At 37.4% G+C, this 21,835-nt stretch overlaps 1 protein-coding gene across 2 annotated transcripts in view; it reads right to left on the minus strand.

The window, feature by feature from the left end:
* LOC100652305 (rho GTPase-activating protein 7) overlaps positions 1-16,898 on the minus strand; it is a 351,036-nt gene extending 334,138 nt beyond the window's left edge. The window contains exon 1 of one of the 2 annotated variants that reach the window (XM_003393367.4): positions 15,573-16,898. The gene's annotated coding sequence lies outside the window, so the exon portion shown is untranslated. The remainder of the gene's footprint in view (positions 1-15,572) is intronic. The other variant, XM_012312804.3, reaches the window with a different exon arrangement.
* Positions 16,899-21,835: the final 4,937 nt, after the last annotated feature.

Below are 21,835 nucleotides of genomic sequence, written 5' to 3' on the forward strand. Positions count from 1 at the left end.
CCATACATAATACTCATATATTATGTATTATATAGTACATTTTAAAAGTTCTTCAGCAGCGTAGTTAGGCACGACTATCATGATTGTACTGATGAAATTTGATAGCAATTTGAAAACGTTTACAGAAATAAGAAAAACAAACATACTAGTTTAATTATGATTTTTTTCAACAAAAACCAATTATTTCTATATAGATCTTGAATCTACCAATATGAGCCTTCAATATCGATAGACAAATGTTTTTCTCTTTGTTTTATCTCGCGACTTGGCGGAGGAAAGCGTAAAAACAAGGAACGCAAGCTTCGTACTATCTTCTTGCCGTACGTTCAACGGAATGTCTAATAAAGTCTGAGTCATGTCTGTTGGCTACCGCAACAAGAACTTGGTAAAGCACAAAGAGACTATATACACTGCCGGACGGAACATCTGATCGATCGGTAAACCGTGACGAAGAATGCCTGAGGGAAAGGATTGTTAATGATCTTGACTCTCTGCCTTACCTACTCCGGATTCACTGACGAGGAATGTTCGAAGAAAAACCGACGTTCGTCTCGCTTCGTAAATATGAGTCAACCAGCCACATCGCTTAGGAAAACGGAAATTCGTAACAGCTCTGCCAGCCAGACCGGTTGTAAACGCAAGTGAGAATGTAACAAACAAGTTGTAATCATAATGTTTCGCCACGATTTTCGACGGGATCCGAATCAGGCCTTGCTCAGCTGTTACCTTACGGAATTAGCGTAATCGACAAAGGTCGACGCAAACTGAACGACCGTTTCTCCGAGTACTCGTCGAATCTACGTTTCTTCGCGGAGGAGCGAAAGAGAAAGAAATAGACTGGAACTGCCCATTCCATAAGAGCTGTTTAGAACCATTAACGGCTGCTAAATACCGCGAGCATCCAACATCCTGGGTAAGCAGGCTCTTTCCAGTTCTCGTCTCCTTCCATTGAATGTCTTGTAGCGGGTTCCTTGCTGGGAGAGAGAGGTTGCGAGGAGGCCTTGCAAGGTTACCTATCTCTTAGCGAGGTCTATGAACCTCCTTCGAGTTCGTGTTAACAAGTCTAACATTACCTAACTTTCAGTTCTCATATGTCAAAGGGTCTTTTAAAAAACGTATTGAGAAATTTATAAAATACTATTTAATTACACTAGGTATTTAATTATACCGATTGTAACATAATTGATGAAACATCCTATATTTCTTTTTTCATTTCTGGCTACTGGTCGAGCAAAAATTGATTTTAAAAGATAATCACAGAGCAGATTCATAGCTAGAGGAAAACTATATGTATATGTTGGTAATCGCAAAATGGATGCGTTTAAAACTAATGATAGTCGACTTTGTAATAAAAGGCATAAACTTGGCGCCACTTAGAATATCGTTAAGTAACTCCCTTCATTACAATGTTGACACGTCGTGTTACTTATTACATCTTCATCGTTAATTGAATGTTACTATGGTGTGCAACGTGTAATTATCCTGACGCGCACTTAGAGGAATTCAGGGTATATTGAAAATACGACGCGATCGAGATGATTACATGACGAAGGTTATTACTGAAGCATGACTTACAGTTTACCGCTTGCACCATCTAAATTTACCCCTTGAGTACTTAATGAGAGGTTTTAGGGAACGTGTAACTAGAAAACATCGAGTTGGTACCTTCACGAGTAACGAACACGGTGTTATCAATGTCAATTTAACAGGATCTTTAATTTCAAAGAAATTTGCGTTTATGGTAGTTTGCAAACTTCGCTCTCTAATTAAATAATAAATGAGCCGTTTAGAAGCCACATTGATCAACTCCATAAATTGAAAATAGAGAAAAATTACAATCGCTGACTAATATTTCGGCTATGAACCTTCCTTGCAATCATAGTAATTAACTGATATGCCAGCATCGTAATGATAATGATCCAGCAGAGGCACAAGTAATGACATTGCACACAGAAGAAATGAGATTTCGTCTGATTCATTTATACAAACATTTGTCTTCTTTAAACGGTTACAAGATTTAATTGCTCAGATATAAGGTACCATTTTCATTTTTTGATATAAAACAGCCAATTTGACGTAAATTTCCATCTGCCATTCAGTTATCACACAGTGTAAATATATGCATTCAAAACAGAAAGGTCTTAAACTCTATACAAACTGTAAAGACTCCATATAGAATACGAGCGTTAACGATTAAAGCTTTTATTTGCAATACGTAATATTTGATTATCGATTATTAACCAAATAACATGTTAAACAACTAACCAAGAGATAAAATATTATTGATGGCTATTGTTTTGTAAAAATAATAATCTACAGTTTGTACAGTGCTTATGAATAGAGAAACGCTTAGTCTTAACTGCTAGTAAATTCAACTATGAGTTTTATTTATCCTTTTATTGTAAGGCGTATGTACTGCATTACTAGTAGAAAAATATTCAACAGAAACTTCTATTCTAAGTTTAGCAAATGTCTCTAAGAAGGAACCATAATTGTCCAAACAAATTTCTGGGGAACAGCATCCTTCATTTCACTTCCATATGTAAGCAAAAAAGGTAGAAGAAGACGAAGGTTCACGGACTCCAGAGGACTTTCGCGTAATTCCATAACAAACGATTATCCGGGAAACCGAGTAATTCGTCTGGAAAATAAACGGCGGTCTCCCATAATGCGAAATTAAAATGTTTCGACCGTAGCCAGCGGGCACTGCAGCAATTTAAATAAACGGCACGTCGCGTCGTCTCGGCTGCAAGAGAATAAGGAAACGCTGGCATGTCTCGAATCGGTTCAGACGCGGTGTTTGTTTAAGCGACGCCAAGAAAAGAGCGGAGATTCATGGGATGCCGATGAACGACGGATTTCGTATCGAAAGCGCGGTCTGCGCGCGATTAGATTCCAGCTCGCGTCTTCCCTCTCTCGTGCACCCTTTAATTACCAAGTATTGTGCGGCGCCGCGATCGTCAATGTCCTTTTGTTCAGCCAATGTTCTCTTATGCTTTGACATTCTCATAATGTCGATTGACAGTCGAAGGTCTGCACAATTGCGTGTTCCAAACAGTACACGCGCGGAATATATGCTCCGATACCGATTCGTTTCAAATGTCACTGGGAGAACGACTGGCTCTGTTCGCCGATTTATCGAGAGTAATAACTAGATTGTGGATGTTTATGCACTTATACAAAACTTAAAAATACGAAAATGCATAGAATACGTATAATATGCAAAAATATATAAAGTACGTAACACAGGTTTTAGTAATTAACGTGTGAAACAAATCTCTGCTTAGATTCCACTTTTTAGTCGAGTTCAAAAAAAAATAAATTTGCATAAACATTCGAGATCTAGTGATAAGTTAATTGGTGTGATTATACTGCTTTTTTTGCGCGACAAGTTATTTCTGCTACTTGAATAAATCACGTTTTAAAATTTATTTTATTCAAAATTCTTCGCATAATTGTAAAAGTGCAGAAAAAGGCTGTATACAAAAATACTTGTTTCTCCGTAAAAATATATAAATAATTCTGTCCACTTCGCGATAAACCATTCATAATTCAGCTGATATTTGACCGTCATTAAAATACACTTCTTTAAAAAAAGTACATTCGATGTAGTCATAAACGAATATATTAAATTCGCAGTCAACAGATTACAATTTCTCAAAATCAACGACGATCATCATCAAATATCCAGATTTTTTCTTAACATGAAAAATCATCGAGCTCGTGACTCCATCAAGACGAAATCAACACCACGTGGCAAAGTGTTCAACGCACATCGTCACATTTCACTCCCTCTTCCATGTAAAACAGAGTGTCACACGAGAAAACACTTGGCAGCCACAAAGCGACGACGAGCTATCGTTGCAGAAGTCTCGAAGCACTTTGGATCGCGACGAACACGACGCGGAGTGCTCGGCCTCGCCGTTAAATAAAAGCGACACACGATACACGGCTAAACGAAGAGATACCCTGAATGGGTCAGACTATCCACAACCGGAGAACTACGATGGAAGCACGCGTAGAGGAAGGTGAGGCCAGGAAAAATACAATGAAGCGTGATCAGTGTGAACCATTTTGCTTGAGAAGCCGCGTGCACCGAGTATAAGGTGCTCTATCCTCTCGCGATCCTCGAGTCGCAGAACTGGTTTTACACGCGGTCGATTTCGATATATATAAGGACGCGAGATACAGACAGAGAAGAAACCACGAGGTAACAAAGAGAGAAACATCAAGGATCTTCACATGAACGACGACGCTGCGGTCCTCGCGATCCATCGATCCTCTATTTGTCTAATTAGAAGCACGAGTATTCTCTCAGCACTACACAACGATGACAATCTTCCTTTTTTTTCTACATATACTTATATCGGGATTGCTACTTTTTTCGGTTGAGCCTTTGACGAACAACGACACAAATTAATTTGCTCGTTATTTGACGTCGAGATCTGGTGTCGAGGATGATGCTTCACTTGTTTGTTCGATAAGAGCTCTAACGTGGAAATCAAGGTGATAATGTCGATTCCGCGAACACGTGATGCGTCTATTCGCAGTGTACTGCGATGTAAAGAAGTAGAAAATCACGCGTGGGAATTTAATTTTCTTGGTGACTCACGACCAATAACATGCAATCATGATTGGCACTTATTGTTAGTTGTCGTAGAGTCATATTTTTTATACGAATTTCGGTTATGCTCTACGCTGCTTTCGAATTAAGCTACTTACTCTATTATGTTGTAAGGAAACATGTTTTATGTTACTCCTTTGTTATTTTCAGTATTCATGTAAAAAGAGTATTTGTACAACCATATCATTACGCGCCAGAGATTCATAATAAAAATACTACGAACTTTCCAAATAATCTAATATATGAAAATTATCCATTTTGAAAGAAATTCTTCGGCCTTCTTTTTCAAAGCAATTAATTTTACTTTATCAGGATGACTCTCAGTTTCTCAGATTCTTGAAATACAGGAAGTCCTATCATGAAATACTTTTATTTCCTACTTCATGATAGAGATTTGAAGACATAGCTATCGCGGTATCATTATTTGTTCTATCAAAGGAAGACTGCCCACACTTTCCAGACTTCCTGTGACCTGAAAATCATGATGACGATGTTTTTCACGAGTATCTACATCATTTGGAGCCCGTCCGCTTGTTGGCTTCCTCTTTTGTTTAATTTCATGCACGACTGCCGACAGAAAGCTTTCATTCGCAGCGACAATAGCCCCTCGCTCTTTAATTGCCTATAATTGTTTTCAATTTCCTTCGAAGCTACTTCTGTGGACGACTGAGCAAACGACAAAGATATTCGACGAGCAATTCTATGATTTGTTATTTTAAATTTGATATATACCCGTGGAAATATTTCAACAATTAAAATGAAAATCCTTGATGAATGTATAGTATATTTTATTTTATTAGAATAATTGAAATTATTAATAGAATATGAACATTTTATCACTACTGTGATCGAACACAGTCATCATAATCATAAATATCAGTAATATTTGAAACAAATTCGAAAATGCACACAGAACCAACATAATCCTAATAGCCGTGTCCCATTACAATGCTAATGAAGTTTCAACAAGCTTTACATAATATAAACATCAAAGTTTCCTACAATAAATGTTTAAACACTTTCATGAATCACTCTATGTAATAAAAGCATGTGATATTTTTTATTTAACATCATCTCAAAATCAAAATCATCATCTCATCATCAAAAATGCTATTTTTATCACAACTCCTCGTTTTCCCCCATCTATCGTTTCTATTATCTATTAGATCGTCTTCATTTCTTGAGTCATTTAAATTAACCTTCAGTAAAAAGCAAATAAGATTTATTCCTTAAAAACACTATAATAGCGCATTTCTACCGAAGACAAATCGATAATTCAAAGCGATTAGTCATATGTTTGTCTGCGTCCTCTTTCCTTATCCAACAGTTCCGTAGCGAAATGATAATTCCCAAGTAACTAATGGAGCAATTTGAGACTTTTCTCGTTCCGCGCGTAGCGAAAGTAAGAGGTCGTCGAGAATCATAACCGTGCCCTAAAGGGAGCGACATTTACGTGTCCCGCGAATCGTTGTTTCGATTTTGCAAGAGCCACGCGAGTTACATACGAGAGCTCGTCGAACGGAACTCGTTCGGCTATGTAATTCTACGTGAAAGTAGTAGACACGTCAGGCATAATTTTAAAGCGCGTGTTACCGCGCGAGCGCGCACGCGTTTCGTGAACGATGATGAAGTATCCTTTCCGCGTCCCGAAGTCGAACGTTCCGCGATGTCGAAATCGGTCGTGCGAATAAAAATTGTATCCGAACCCGTATATCCCAACCCTGCCTGGAAAACAAATATGATTCACGAGAAAGCGTAGCATGCTTTCAAAAGATAAAAGTCAAGCTACAGTTTTGCACGGTTATAATTCATCGAGAGCCACGCATAAGTAAACCATGCGTTTACAATGGTGCTGAGTATATCGAGCCGCGCTTCTTTCAGTGAAAGACGATGAACGAGATTGCTTAACTGTACTTCTATCTTACTTCTCTACTACTTGTAAACTTCATGTCACTGAATGTCTTAACGTGTCACAAAATTGACAGAGTCGACTTTACCTGTAAACTGTCGGCTATAAGTATTACAACACCTGTTGGATTTGGTATAAATTTACTTAAAAAATAAAGCTGTCAATGTGGTTCGATAAAATAATAATATGTAAATGTAAAATAATAATAATTCATCAATCAGGTTGTAAATCATTCTAAAAAGTTGTATCGGACAGTATGTATTATTTAGATTTTTAAAATACACCTGAGAATTTCATCTACCAATCTCACGATAATAGACTGAAATTTCTCAATTTCGATAATAAGTCTGACTTATTAGTATTCCTTAATAAGAGGTACTATATTGGCGTAACTATTAATATCCATCACGTTGTTGGAAAACAAAAAGAATCAGCGACAACGACAAGTCAGTTCCAAACTCTTGTTACTCAAGCAGGCTCGTTAATTTTGCATCGTTTTAGTCATTGTTTCTTGCGTTCACGAACAGCTTAGCTTCCTACATAGTACCGGGCTTTATTAACAGCGAATACTTCTCAAATAATAAATTACTTCGTCCAACTGACGTGTATGTACATTCAGATGCACCGCGCGCCTTCTTCTTTGTCGATAAACCTATCAGTTGAACGAAGAATTTACAACATATTTAAACCTCATACCGCAAGTCGCTTGTTACTAGGGAAAAAAGGAAAAAGTATTGAAACTAAACGGTGCGTTGCCAGCCGTGGACTTAATGCCTCGCGAATATATGCATTAAAATATTGAAATATAAACACGACGAAACGATAGTTCAATATTATATAATGTGCTTGCAATCGATTTGAAACTATTTATGTATACGCATATAGTACGTATATATGTATAATACGTTTTATATTTCTTACATTCTCTCAAATAATACTTACTTAAATGTCACGATGTTTAATGCAAATATAAGTAGCATACAATTCATTAAAATGTTACAAATGAATAAAATCTAAGATTTTAAATATTCTGTTTTTCACTAATCATCGCTCTACAGAAAAATATCCATCCAAGCAATTCTCTATAACAAACTTTTCAAGCAACGAAAAAATTCCATCACTCCAATAACCATTTCTTTCTTCCTACCTATATCAAGTTCCTACTCGATACTACGCCCCATATTTTTATTTTCCTCTGAACGTTGACGATTAAATGCATCTCGATGGAACGTCGAGATTTTTATCGTAGAAGAGAAAAAAACCCATGCACGCAGAAGCATTATTGGGCGAGTATACGAACGTTCGATCCGATAATGTGGACGCATCGCTACCAACGCATCGCAAAAGGGGGAAGCGCATTGATGTCAAGTGAATAAAGGCCGGGTTGCGCATAAATATTTCATACATCGTACTGCTAGATATACAGATGTCTGCGGTCATACGATAAACCATTGAAAGATAGACGGAGGAGAATGCGCTTTAACCGTTCTCCGCGTCAGTCATCGTCAGCGCTGTTCCATAAAAATTAACGGACGTCTCATTTTTGCGAGCGGTGCGTGCCGCGCAAGGAACACGGCATTGCATATAAAATGTCGATGTGATATCTTCTTCACTGAGTACAATCGACTCTGTAATAAATCATTTTTATGCAACGCCGAACGATAGGCAAGCCTTTCACCTCGATTTCTGCTAAACGATTCATTCGACCGTCTCACTGAATGAAATTTTGAAACCTTTTACACGCGATTAATTGTATTAAATTATCGGGAAACTTTCAATTCGTTTTTAGATAAATAAAAAAAGACTAATTTCGGTAAGGCATATCCAATAAGATCCGAGAAAATTTTGTATATTTTACTTTCAAACTACTTATAATAAGTAATAAAAAAAATCAAAATAAAAATGTTTCTGTGTTTAGAATTTTTATATAAGTAATTACATTATTTTCTCGGCATTATCCAGTTCCATTTGACGGTGCGAACTTCGTAACACGGAAGGAAGCAGAACCAAGCGGTAACCCCATCCAAAACCGAGATATGCGGACATAAATAATCAAAAATCCTTTACGTTTAATCTCAGTTATAATACAGGAACATATTATCTGTGAAAGCAACCGGACTTATGGATTAAAATCCAAATCGTGTAAAAATATTACACATAAAATATTTGAAATAATCTGATTCTGACGACGTAGAATTTTTCATTTTTATTACTAAATTATTCCTCCAGTGCCTCTGACTCAAAGTTTCGTAAAAATCTAGTCGAACTATCAATCCATACAAAGAAAACGATGAAAGCTACATTTCACAAATTTTATTGTCTGCAATTTTTTGTTACAGAACAATATTAGCCCACATTTTTATAAATTATCATCTAAATTCAACTATGTACTTGCCATTTGTAGAAACCTCCGGGTAAAGTCGCAAATATACAAGCAAAATTTGACGATAGAAATTGTTGATCAACTTAACTAATATCGTGTTTCATATAATATACTACAAGAGACATACGAGTGAAAGAGAGACGCGTGCGTGAGAAGAGACGCAACACCGGAAATAGAGAGGAATGGTCACGGAAGGAGAAGAAGGCGTTTAACCGCTCCTGGCTCTGCGTCCGCCAGTCAGCGAAAACTTCAGCGCGATTTTACGTTGCGTCATAAATACAGGATGTAAATCATGGCCGGTGATGCGGTCGATTCTGTAGAGGCGCGTAAAGCTTAGTAGAAATGACAGCCAGAACGCGGGAGGGAAGCAAGCTTAAAAGGGAGAAGACGAAACGCGTTGGCGACGCAAAACGTCGTGGTAATCGACTTGAAAGGGCTTCCTTCGCGGCGAGATTGATGCTTCCGTTCGAATCGAAGGGATCGTACCCAACGTAATTGTAAATTAGAGACTGTTGAACAAACTGCTGCTTTGTAAATTATATTATATAATAAAACTGAGTGATTCTTATTTAAAAGGTTGGGTTGTCGATGATGATTTTTCGCGAGAACAGGAATATTATATTATTGTGTTTCGTAAGTTATTGAGTTTGTAAGAGACGTCTTTTCAGTCAGAGTTTAGCATGGTATCGGTATTGGTATTACGATGTAAAAGGTTCTATGAATACAGCGTTTCCATTCGAATCGAGGAGGAATTGTACTGGTTGCGATTGTAAATCACATGATACTAGACAGCTTCTGTTTCTTGTGTGCTTATTTGCTTCAACAGGTTTCATGGCTTTTTCAACGCGATGCATCAAAGCGTTGCTGAAAGCGTTGACGTGTTCCGAGAGGTTCTCCGAACGTAGTCAGCGTTTCCATTTAAATCGAAGAAAGTTCTATTGGCTGCGATCATAAATCAGTGGATAGCAAATAGCTTCTTTCCTACAATACCTATTTATAACTATCGCGGTATACTTATTCGAAAATGACATTACTATTCTTCAGTCACTTGGAAACTAATTATTGACCAATGACCATTAACAATTTTTCTATCGAAGAAAGAGAAACATACTAGATCGATATATTTATTCCACGTAAAAGACACCAAGAAACCATCCAAATGAGCAAAATGTTCTAAACAATGTTTCCTTCGAATAGTTTTGGCATTGTCAATTTATACTACACATAACTTTATCCAGCAATCAAGAACAAATACTCGATTGCTGTCGGGACATCGAATATACGTAATTGAGTGAATTCAAATCGAATTCAAACTAACCTACCACTTGTATACAGTCGATCAGTATGGCTGCTGAGTCGTTCACACATCGACCTCCCCTGCTCCAAACCTAATCGTCCCTACACTTCGTCAAGAAAAGAAACATTTAGCAATGTCTTGCATCGGAAGTTCCTTTCGATTATAGCCGCTGGTATGAGGTTCGTGCTGTGTATCGTGAATCACGATGTAGTTTTTCGCGAAGACGCTGGACACGAATGCCAACCACGTATTTCCACGGAACCGCGGCAAAAACGAATCTCATCATTAAAAGCGCGATCTCCGATCATGAATACCAGCACGGCATGAGACTATAAACAACGGCTGCTATCTTCACCACAGTCACTCGAGATTATTTTACGTGAATTCCACGCGAGTACGTGATTACACGTACCTACAACTGTTTCCTTTTTATAGTTTTCTCCAGCATTTTCTTTTTATTCGATGAGTTACTGGTAGATTTCACTCTTTCGATCAATGCGATTCAAACCGATCTTATGAATGAAATCGTAAAGGAATATCAAAGGGACTGGATGCTGCGACTGCTCTCTCAAACAATTTGCCGAGTTTCGTTGTTTTACGAACTAGATCATGCATGAATTATAAAATATACGTATAACGAAAGTGGACCAAATAGAAGAAAAGTAAATGAAAAGAATTTTTGCATTTGTTAATACTTCATGAAGAACGTACTGAAACTAAGGAGGAGACTGAGCGATTTTAAACAACATAGTTCCTTGCGGTAGGGTGTACACAGGCTGCAGCGCGGAACAGAACATCGAAGGGGCGTAGTCTTTCCCAAACGACAAACAACACGTGTTGCCCACGTGGTCTTTCATATGCACCGAAAGTTGCGTTGGGCTCTATTTAAATGTAAACTATTGAAAAAGTAAAATAACTGACCAAAAATTTTAGTATTTTAGTATTTTTTTGTATTTTCGAAACTTTGTAAAATCATGATCGGCTAATAACGATCTGTGAATATATATGAACGACCCAATACGAGTTTCGCCAAACCATTGCATAAAGTAAACGAGAGAAAATTCAAATGCATCTTTTTTTTAGCGAGAAACGATAACAGACTCGTTTGCTTTCCAATTATTTCAATCTCCAGCGATCGATAACCGTTGGTGTGTTTCAAAAAAGAGAAAAATGTGGAAAAAAATCGAAGTCACAATCTTATCACAGACGAGACGAGAGTCCTCGGTACAAGTCTTACGACAAACACGAATATCTGTGTGACTCGACAGTCTGAAAACACACGCGCATTATGTTTATTCGGAGGTGATAAATGTCCGACCGCCATTCACAAGTCGGCAGACTGTCGATCACGCCGGAAACATCACGTAAGAACGATTTATGGTCGAAGAAATACTTTCGTGATCCCATCCACGGTAGCTCGCACGTGTTTCCCATAAGAATTCGATCGGTCGTGGCAATCGCTACCTATAATATGTAACTCTTTACAAGAAAGAATCCATCTTGTAGCTTGCTTTTCGTATAAACTCCAACGAAATGTAAACTTTGGCAAAATAGATTTAACATTTCTATTACGAAAATAAAGACATCATTTCACATAGGACCTAGAAATATCGGTAGTATAAATAACATTATCTATAAATTAAATTTCAAATAAGTCAAACACTAAACATGTAGAGTTACTAGCTGTGACTTTAATTATAGAAAAACCTGACAAATTACTTATTTTATTCGTTAAATATTATATTCGCTATGCGATTCCATGTATCTTACATTATTTATACAATTTTATCAGTTTAGTCGTATCTATTTTATTACTCCACATGACTGCCTATACTGTAAAAATACATAAATCCTTCATCTCTGATCTCTTATTTGCCACGACTTTGCACTAGTCTTACGAAATACGTCGAGAAGGTCGATTAAAATTTGCCTAATTTTATCTTTGTTATTTCCTCACCTTCTTACTTAACCATCCATAGAACTTCCTCTAATTACGACTTCGATGCGGTGTCTTTGCAATACCATAATCGAGAACAATAGCATACGAACACATCGCATAGCAAGTGTGATGAAATCTTAAACACGGTCTATCGTTGATTAAAAGCACGACACGTTCGCAAAATTTGCTCATCGGCATCGCGTGTGTTTTGACTCGCAGAAAATAGCTCGGTCCCCTGGCTCGGATGAAGTACCGGCTACGCGCCATTGTCGCGGCACTGGATTTTTTAGTTTCGCAATCATTCGCAGTTGACACGACGACAATTCGCTTTCTGTGCGACTATGTGAACCCCTTCTATGCGATAATACAAGGAATACAACACTGTTGGAATAGGAACGGCCGTACGTTACAACGATACCGGAACTCTTGTCGACATCAAGACCCTTTTGTCGACTCCATATCTGGTTCGTTCGAAACGTTTGATAGATCGCGATAAATAGCGATATATAGCGATAGATGGCGGAAAGGGAGGTCGACAGAAGCACCGCAGTTTCAATCAACGAGCTTCCGTTTGACAACGTAAAAGGAATTTTATTTCGAATGGTAATGTTTCGATCATATATCGATTCTTATCATTGATAATGCTGTAAATAAAAGGATTTTATAGGTAAATCATTTTAGCGTTTCTAATTGTCTTAGTTTCACATCAAAGAATAGGTATTAATATTAAAATCAATTAATTTTATAGTACTAACGAATACAAATGTCGAGGTCTTATTTAATGTTAAACGTAGTATGTACATTCGTTTTACGTTTATGACATAGTTAATTAGATTTGGATCATAAAATGATTATTTATCTTTATGGACGTAAATTTTTCGTGGTTGGAAAATGCAGGACCAGAGGTACATATCACAGACGGGCAACACGAGGGGTCACAATTGACGCGTGCAGATTTAATCGGCAAGGAATTCCAAGAGGATGATGATCCTCGATGATGTCATTGCGACATTGAACAGGATTTCCCCAGGATCGTAATCAGGATTTCCCCTTCGAGAATCGCGCATACTCGCCGAACGACTCGTCGGCAGATACCGATCGGCAGTTCGATAAATCGACCGATTACGAACCACTACTACCGTTTGTCGCTGCTGCGCACTACACAGCGACCAGCCAGCAATTCTCTTCGACTCGTTTAAAAGCTACACGCGGATGACTGCGTCGCAAACAACACGATTCTTTTTATTCCGTCGATACGAGCGGTTATTTACCAATCTTTTTCAGGTTAACCCAATCAAGCGAAGTATCGATTGTTTTTTCTCGAAGCAGAATACGTTAAATTGTTGAAATGTAGTCTGCATAAACATTGGTGAATTATGACAATCGATATAATGCACGTAAAATATTCGTCCAAAATATTTGCAAAATATTAGAACAATTAATGATGATAACTATTAACAAATAATATTACTAAAGTATAAATATAAGGATTACCACAAGAATGTTGATAATAAAGAATTGTAAAAAAGCTTAATGCTCGTTATTTTCAAAGAGAATATGTGATATTATGACCTATATTTCAAATAAATATCTTCAAGGCAACAAAACAAACGATGATTATAATTTTTAACGCAAATTGAGTTCGTTTTAAAATCAATGATAATACGAATCAATATGCATGAACTACCTAACTAATGAGGAAGCTTTGCATAAATTGAATATACTTCATCGTATTTTCGTAATATAACGATACCGAACGACACAGTCATGTTTTGACAATGAAGAATAATTATACGACTGTAGTAAAATTAAAATTAGCTATTGTTCAAACTATAATGAGCAGTATTAGATAATCGAATGGACTCTTCTGAACAGTAGTAACGACATTATTCCACAGGTTCATTTGCATTGTGTTTACTTATTGCTTACTCATTACTGACTTCTTTTAAAGTTATAATATCTAGTACAAATAAAATACAATATAAATTGTTTTAAATAAAAGTATTCTGATATTATTTTCTGGTTCTAATCATTTTAATCTAATATTTTAAAATAGTATTATTTTCTTTACTGTTATTACACTATCTACTATAATATTATTATTATTTTGAAACATTAAAAGCCCGTAGAATATAAATATAATATTTGAATCTAATGTTTATGCAAAATTCTAATAATTAGTGGTCCAAAATAATATTTATAAAAAAGGAGGAAACAGTTTTAAATGTTTACCTTTGTAAGGTTCATAAATGTATTTTAAAGTAAACTCCGATTATTAGATATCTACATATAAAGAAAGTGAAGTAACCACTATAATGACAATCATAAATATCTGATTCATAAAGATTTTCATTGTCAATTTCAAATAGATCTCGAAAGAATACTGTTAACAGCTGTTCTTTGTTACGGTTAATGAATAAGTTATGTCACTTTGAATTTAGAACACCGATTTTATTGCTAGAGTAATATTCATGTAACGCCAATGTCATATGATAACGAAGCCAGCGATAAGAGTAATACAGTGATGGTTATCTAGGATAACGATCTGAAATAGTATCTAACGTCAAACGTAAATAACGCTGAAATTGCAGTACAAGCATCCACGATGGATTTGTGGGAAATATTATAAAACAAATGGTTTCACAATCTAGGTTAGGTCTGGGATAAGTCAATACGATTATCACCTCACTTTCGACACTCAACAGAACCAGGTTTGACAGCTCGATGCATATAACGTACGTGAGTGTCGAATGATTTGATAAAATCATCCCATAATAAATAAATATCATTTCCGTTTATATTTTTGCTAGTTGACATGAAAGTAAACGACGCTCGACTGTTGTTTACATTTCGAAATCTGTCTACTGTTCGTAAGTATTCGAATCTTACAGTACATATTCTATAATATTAGGTCACCCCATAAGTTCGTGCCGACTTTTGTGTATACATTTCATGTGTCGATTTATAAACATACGGCGATAAGGGACCAATGCACTTGAAAAATGTGAAGAAGTTGTACAACGAGAGGGGGATTACATTTTTTCATGAAACTGAAAGGTATGTAAACAATCTTAACATATATAACCGCTCGAAAAACGGAACGAACTTATGGGATGATCTAATATTAACCTTAGTCAAACATATGAGAAAAGGAAAATGATTTCTTGTATTGTTTTGAAAAAGTTCAATTTTTATAATACATTTCTAAAAGATGCATATGTTAAATATACTAGAGTTACTAATTCATACAAAAAAAGAAATGTACATATATTAGAATCACAAATGTTGGAATAATTATGAACAGCAATGAATAATCAGAAATAATTAAGCACGCTACTTATACATAATACCATATATAACCCTTAGGCAAACACATCAGTCACAGCGATGAAAGCCAAAATGACGAAACATGTTTTTAACCTGGAATTTTCGTGCAGACAGCTTGGCCGCTCAGAATCACGGCATCGTCGACAGGACAGCGTACATCCACGTGTTCGATCGCAAGGTTAAATCCACTTGTACAAACGTGGCGCAAGACACGCTACAATGTGCCACCCGCCGTGTTCCACGGCCACGAGAGAGATTACCACCAATAACCACGATTTTTCACTGAGAAAAACGCGTTCGGACCGTCCACGGTAACCAAACTTCACCGTATGTATCGCGCGAAATTCAAAATTCAGCCTGCGATGGCGCCTGTGTAGCACGTGGCGTTTGGCGTCGTTACACTTTTCAAACTCGCGTCTGCCGTTCGTTTCGTGCGGTGTTTCCTCGTTCACGCATGTTTCAAACTCTGATCTTTTCTACGACAAGTGCCCCGCAACGAGGAATGAGGACCGCCAATAAAGTCGTAATTGCTGTCACACACTACTGAATATTAATATCCTTGGACAAGCTGCTCAAAAATCTATTCTCCCTAGAAGATTTTCTAGATGATTCCTTACAGCGATACGAGACTGCCACCGAATCGATAATCCTCTGGAGACACGTCCTTGTGTGAGTATACGTTAATCCAATTTAATCCAAACAAGTCACACGTTGCACCGAAATTGACGCGCTCGGAACAAAACGAAACGAAACGGAACGTTGAGCGCGCACCGCGAAAAACTACTACAAGAGAACCGTCTGGCACGACCGCCGCGGCGACACTGAGAAACGACGACGACGTTCAGCACTGCTTGCTGCTCGCTCAGCACGCTACTACTACGCGGCAGGCGGCAAGCCGACCATACGAGCACTCTACCCCTCTTTCTTTCTCTCTCTTTCACTCCCCTGCAGCGTTCCTCTTTTACACGCGGTTTCTCCGTCCCTTTTCCACCGTTCCTCTTCTTTTCTACCGCTACTCTTTCCGCTCGTTCCTTTTTTTCCCGTACTTTTCTTAGTCTCCCCTCTCACCTTTCCAATCTAGGTATTTGTTACTTTCCACCGTTTTTACCGTTTTCTCTCTTGTTTCTCTAATCTCTCTTTGTATCAACGGTTCTTGCTCGTTTCCTTCCGCCACTTTTCTTCTTCTCGTACCTTCGTGTTTTCTATGCGTCTTCTTCTGGCTCTCTGTGCCTCTGTATAATCTTCTCCCCTCGTTCCCTCGTTTTTTCCCTTCGCACTTTTTCGCTCGCTCACGCTGCCTATCTCTCTCCCACGCTCCCTTATCTCTGTCCTTATCCGCTTGTCTCTCGTTCCGTTCTGTCCTGGTCGCCACGACCCCCTCTCTGTCGTCTCTCTCTCTCTTTCTTGCACTCGCGCGCTACCTGGAAGAGACGAGGAGCTGTCAAAGCAACGACCAACCGCCGACTGGGGCGGGAGCTCGTCAATGTGATACGTATATGCGTCCCTTGCTGCAACTCTCGCGCGGTTCTTTTGCCGTGTACGCATAAGTACATGCGTGAACGCGTACGTTATCAAGGTATTAGTGCACGTTACTCCCGGACGTGGGTGTTCATCGATGAAAGAAGTTCCGCAGATTTTCGACATGTACCATGATGTTTTATATGTCTGAGTTTCCTCTAGTGACGAAGTATGCAGTTCGTTCTTTTAACTTGAATCAGGTGTATACTTAACCTCTCAAGTATTTGGAGTCCTAACGCTGGAATGCATCGAGGTTGACGAACCTCCAATTGCGCTCTATCCGGCTGCTGTTGAAATTTTTTCGTCGCATCTGGAAGTAAGCAAGCTAATTAATTTAGATGAGAAAATTTATTTTATGGTATAGATTGTAGATTCTGATGCTTATTTATGTTAGTTCTACAATGCAATCCTGTTTGGCTGAACCTGTGTAGGATACATATTGTATAATACATTAATGCACATGATGCGCCTCAATTAAAATATTAAGTTGTCGAGAAAACAAATTTAATTTGTCTTAACCCTTGATTTACTTCAAACCTGGTTATGCTCCGAATAATGTAATTATACAGCTTCTGAATCGCCATGTAGTAATTAATTGTTGAAATATATCGTAATTGTTGAAATATATTAACCTGTGTAGATGTTCGACGGTAAGTAAAAATAATCTACAGATGCTGAATTCGGTAAGTGATTAAAAATTTGACTAAATTTCGTTGAACATATTAAAAAAAAGTATTCGATTGCCACCCGTTCGACGAATTTACATTTCGTTACGTTAATTATATCATGTTCAACAAAGAATCATGTACTTCCGAACTGTTATAATTAATTGTGATAACATTTACTAGATAGATTAAATAGTGCTTTCTGAAATTACTCCTAAAACCTTTAAACTATAGTATAAATATGTCCTAGAGAAGTTCAGTTAATTAGTGTTCGTCAATTATGAGTCAGTACTACTTATAAATTTTTGTTCAAATAATAAAAATTTGTTATGTAGGTGGATACAATCAAGAAAACCCATTTTATGAAAATTTTGTTCAAATAAGTTCTTCAGCATTTATACTATTTACTATATTGTACTATATACTCAGATAAATTAAGTTCTATTGTATTTACACAGAAATTTACTCACGTTTCGCACTTTTTACGAACTACAAAGTAACGTTAGAGTATCATACTTTTAAATATATGAATCAAGCTCAGATCGCGTAGTAGCTTAATAAACAGTTAAACCACGATTGAAGTGGCCCCTCTCGTATTTCCATGATAGGTTGAAATACCTTAAACGCGACCAGTACTTCCCGACACCACACATCGCACAGCTGCGGAAAATTTATCGTATCGCGGTCGATCGGCGGAATGCAAGGATGTTGGTGGCACTGTTGCGATAGAATGTTTCGTCCTCGAAACGTACAAGCCCCTGTCCTTGGAACCGAGAATCCTAGGACATTAATTTCGTCGTGGATGTATCATACCGGGGAACACTCGTCTTCTCTCCGCTCTCAGCTGTTTCCTACGTTCTCCGTATACCGTCTCTGCATACACGTATGCAACGTCGTTTCCCTATCTCGAGTGAATAGACTACGGCACGATGTGTCGCCTCACGGTCTACCACTTGAACGGGTTCCCGCCTTGCACTCCACAATGTTTCGTAGGCGAAACATGGGGTCACGGGACTCGAGTAACTTCGCTTTAAACCTGTGTTGGTGCTAATAGCCTGTATTCACGTTAACTCGAGCGATTTCGACTTAACAGGCCAATGAACCGATGTTAGAATACATTTTCTAAATTAGTGTGCGTTATTGTCTATGGGCGTTGATTGAGCTTTGTCTGGTACTATTTGACGCGTTGGTCGATCTTTGTGTGCAAAACATGATTGTTACTTGTTTGAAAGGGTTATTCTTTTTCTCGATTATCGGAGAGAGTTTAAAAATACAATCGGGAATGGATCGGGAACTATTGCTCATTCACTTTAACGAAGTGTCGGATGTAGGTAGAATGGAGCAATATTCGATTTCTGTTCAACAATTTACTTGTATACCCCGACTCGTGAAAAGCATTCGAATGCTTATCATAGGAAACTTTTATGTTTGCATTGTGTGTGTTATATAAACCATTTTGAAATTTCGCTGGCATTATAATGAGACACGACTCCCATGATTATACTAATAAAATTGGAAACCAATATATATCTTGTAATTTCTACATATACATATGTATTTTCAGATTTATTGTCGAATACTTTCGTGAAACTATATACGAATTCTTTAATTTATTCATGTTTTCTTTTTGTTTCCAATATATTAAAATTAGTGTAGATACGTTATATGACTAACCTTTGAGATGTTTTGAAATATTTCTCGGAATGTCCATCAAGGATGAGATTAGCAGAAGTAATCAGCATCATAGAGTTTCATTTTTAGAAATTAATGGCACGTGTTATTTGCGGGTGGTCCTAGCGCCATTTGATGGTCATGAAAACGACGGAGATTTTGGTCCATTTCAAGGACCCTCAAGGCAGTCGGCGCGGTAAGAAGAACGCAAAGAAAGAGGGAATAAGCGATACCCGAACTCTACGAACTATACGAAACAACACGACGGTATGGTTCGTCCGAGTCAAAGGAATGATGGGCACACCCACGCAATGTACGTGTTAGTAGACAGATATGGATATAATAAAAAGATAGCGTTTGTAGTATTCATGGGAAAGTTGAGATGTGTAATATTCGCGAGACAATTCCGACGACGTGAATCTCCTCGTGGAATTTCGTTTTGTTTTATGTAAGACCTGGTCTAAAACGTTACTCGCATGAACAATTCGTGTTTTTACTCTTTTCAATAAATTTTTGTATGTTCTTCAACGTGTTGAATATGTATTTCAATGTTCATTGTAATTTGCAAGACATCGTATATACTTCATGTTACAATGTAAATGGCTGGTTATAATATTTCCAATATTTATACTGTTCTAGAGCAAGACATTCTGGGGTACTGATCATTTTCTTTTATTAAGTTATACAATCCTTTGTTACATCAAATTTTTGGAACTTCCATTAATAAAAAAAAAAGTCGCTAAAGAAATTTTACTCACGCTATGCATATACATAATAATTTAATCTCATTGCTCTACAGTCTGACTTATCAATATTCTACATAATATTCGAATCAATAGAATCCAGTTAAATTATCTAAAAATTACTTATCATCCAAAAGATATTAAAGCTTCAATATAGGCTGAATTAAAACCAGCAGACTTATAACTTTCGCGTGTAACATGTAATACGTAATAAAATTTATTACGCAGTTGCATCCCATGAAAAGCAGTTGGCTGTCACCATTCCGAACTAGATGAAGTAATAACGGGGGCAATTCGCACGACATGCAACGAAGAGACCGTCGCGTTGCACAATACCGAATGAGACTTTAGCAAAAAAGGATCGCACGAGGATATCGAGTGACCATCTTTCCAGCACGTGAATCTTTTCAGCTACATGCACTGTACGCCATGAAATTGCGAAACGAACGACAAAACGATGAAGCTTTATAGCGTGATGTTTTATAACGATTTCTTTGGTCTGCATGAACCGCGGAGGATCGCGTGACGAACTCAAAGCAAACGAGCGCGGCGGTTTCTTTTGCAGCCCGGAGTCGTATGGTTTAATTTTAATTCGCTGAGGGGTGATATCATGAACGCCCGCATGCCTTTCCATTAATCTCAATTACGGAGCAATTAAAAGCAGTTAACGAAAGTGGGGTCGTGAACCGGTGATTGTGTGTGCCCACCTTCTGTAACCGGTCCCTTCGCCTCCTTTTATTCTGTCCGAACCCGACCGATTGATGACACACTGCTAGGCAAGTCACTGACACGATTTATTGAGTATTAACTATTTTATTGCTGTGTACCACGCCGCTTGCTCAGCGTTCATGTTGACTGTTATAGGTCGTGGGAAGCGTATTTCGAATTTCCACTTTGAAATCCTTTTTTGAATATATTGATAAAACGTGAGAAACTAGTGATTAGTACTTATTAAACTTGATTCAAATTATATTACGTAATCAAATTACATTAAGTATTACGTAATTTCTAAACATAATTTTTTACTCAATTTATTCTATCTAACCCTTATAGGTATTTTATTGTTTATGTCCAACCCTACTTAACTCACTGAATTCTGCTCTTGAAAGACCTAAAAAGATCTTGAAATAATTATGAATTATATTACGTCTCCGTTATATTATACGATTACTTGTTAAGTTAAGTAAATTGTTTGAAATAGTTAATTATTTGAAATAACTAAATAAACTGCTTTAAAAAGAATTCAATCAATCATTATCTGACTGTGAAAGGTTAATATCAAACCAGTAAGGAACAACGACTCTTATGAATAAGAGCATTTGATTGAAGAAAATCATTGCTATAGCAAGAGAGAGGCCATGATACAATACTACGTTCCTTTAATTGTTCAAAGCCCGTCCGACTTTATGATTTTTTTATGCAATGGACTCTCCAGTTCAACACTTCGACTCTTTTATAGAACTATAAATAATCGAATTGTCGAATATCACAAAAAGCCAATATTAATGACAAATATCACGAGCAACGGGGGAGAAGCATTGCTCGTTTTGCTATTGTGGAAAGTGTCGGATGAAAATGCGGGCGTTAAATCAAGGACTGACACAAACTTAACTCGTTGCTCCCTATCTCTCTGACATTCTTTCCACGGACTTGAGATTCAGCAAACAATGGAAACCAGCATCCGGAGGAGCCAAGTGTGAAGATAATGCGACGGGGAACGAAGTTCTATATGCCGATTGTTCGAGGTGATCGGAGAGTT

The sequence above is a fragment of the Bombus terrestris genome, chromosome 1 (assembly GCF_910591885.1).
Source record: "Bombus terrestris chromosome 1, iyBomTerr1.2, whole genome shotgun sequence".
NCBI classification, from domain to species: domain Eukaryota; kingdom Metazoa; phylum Arthropoda; class Insecta; order Hymenoptera; family Apidae; genus Bombus; species Bombus terrestris.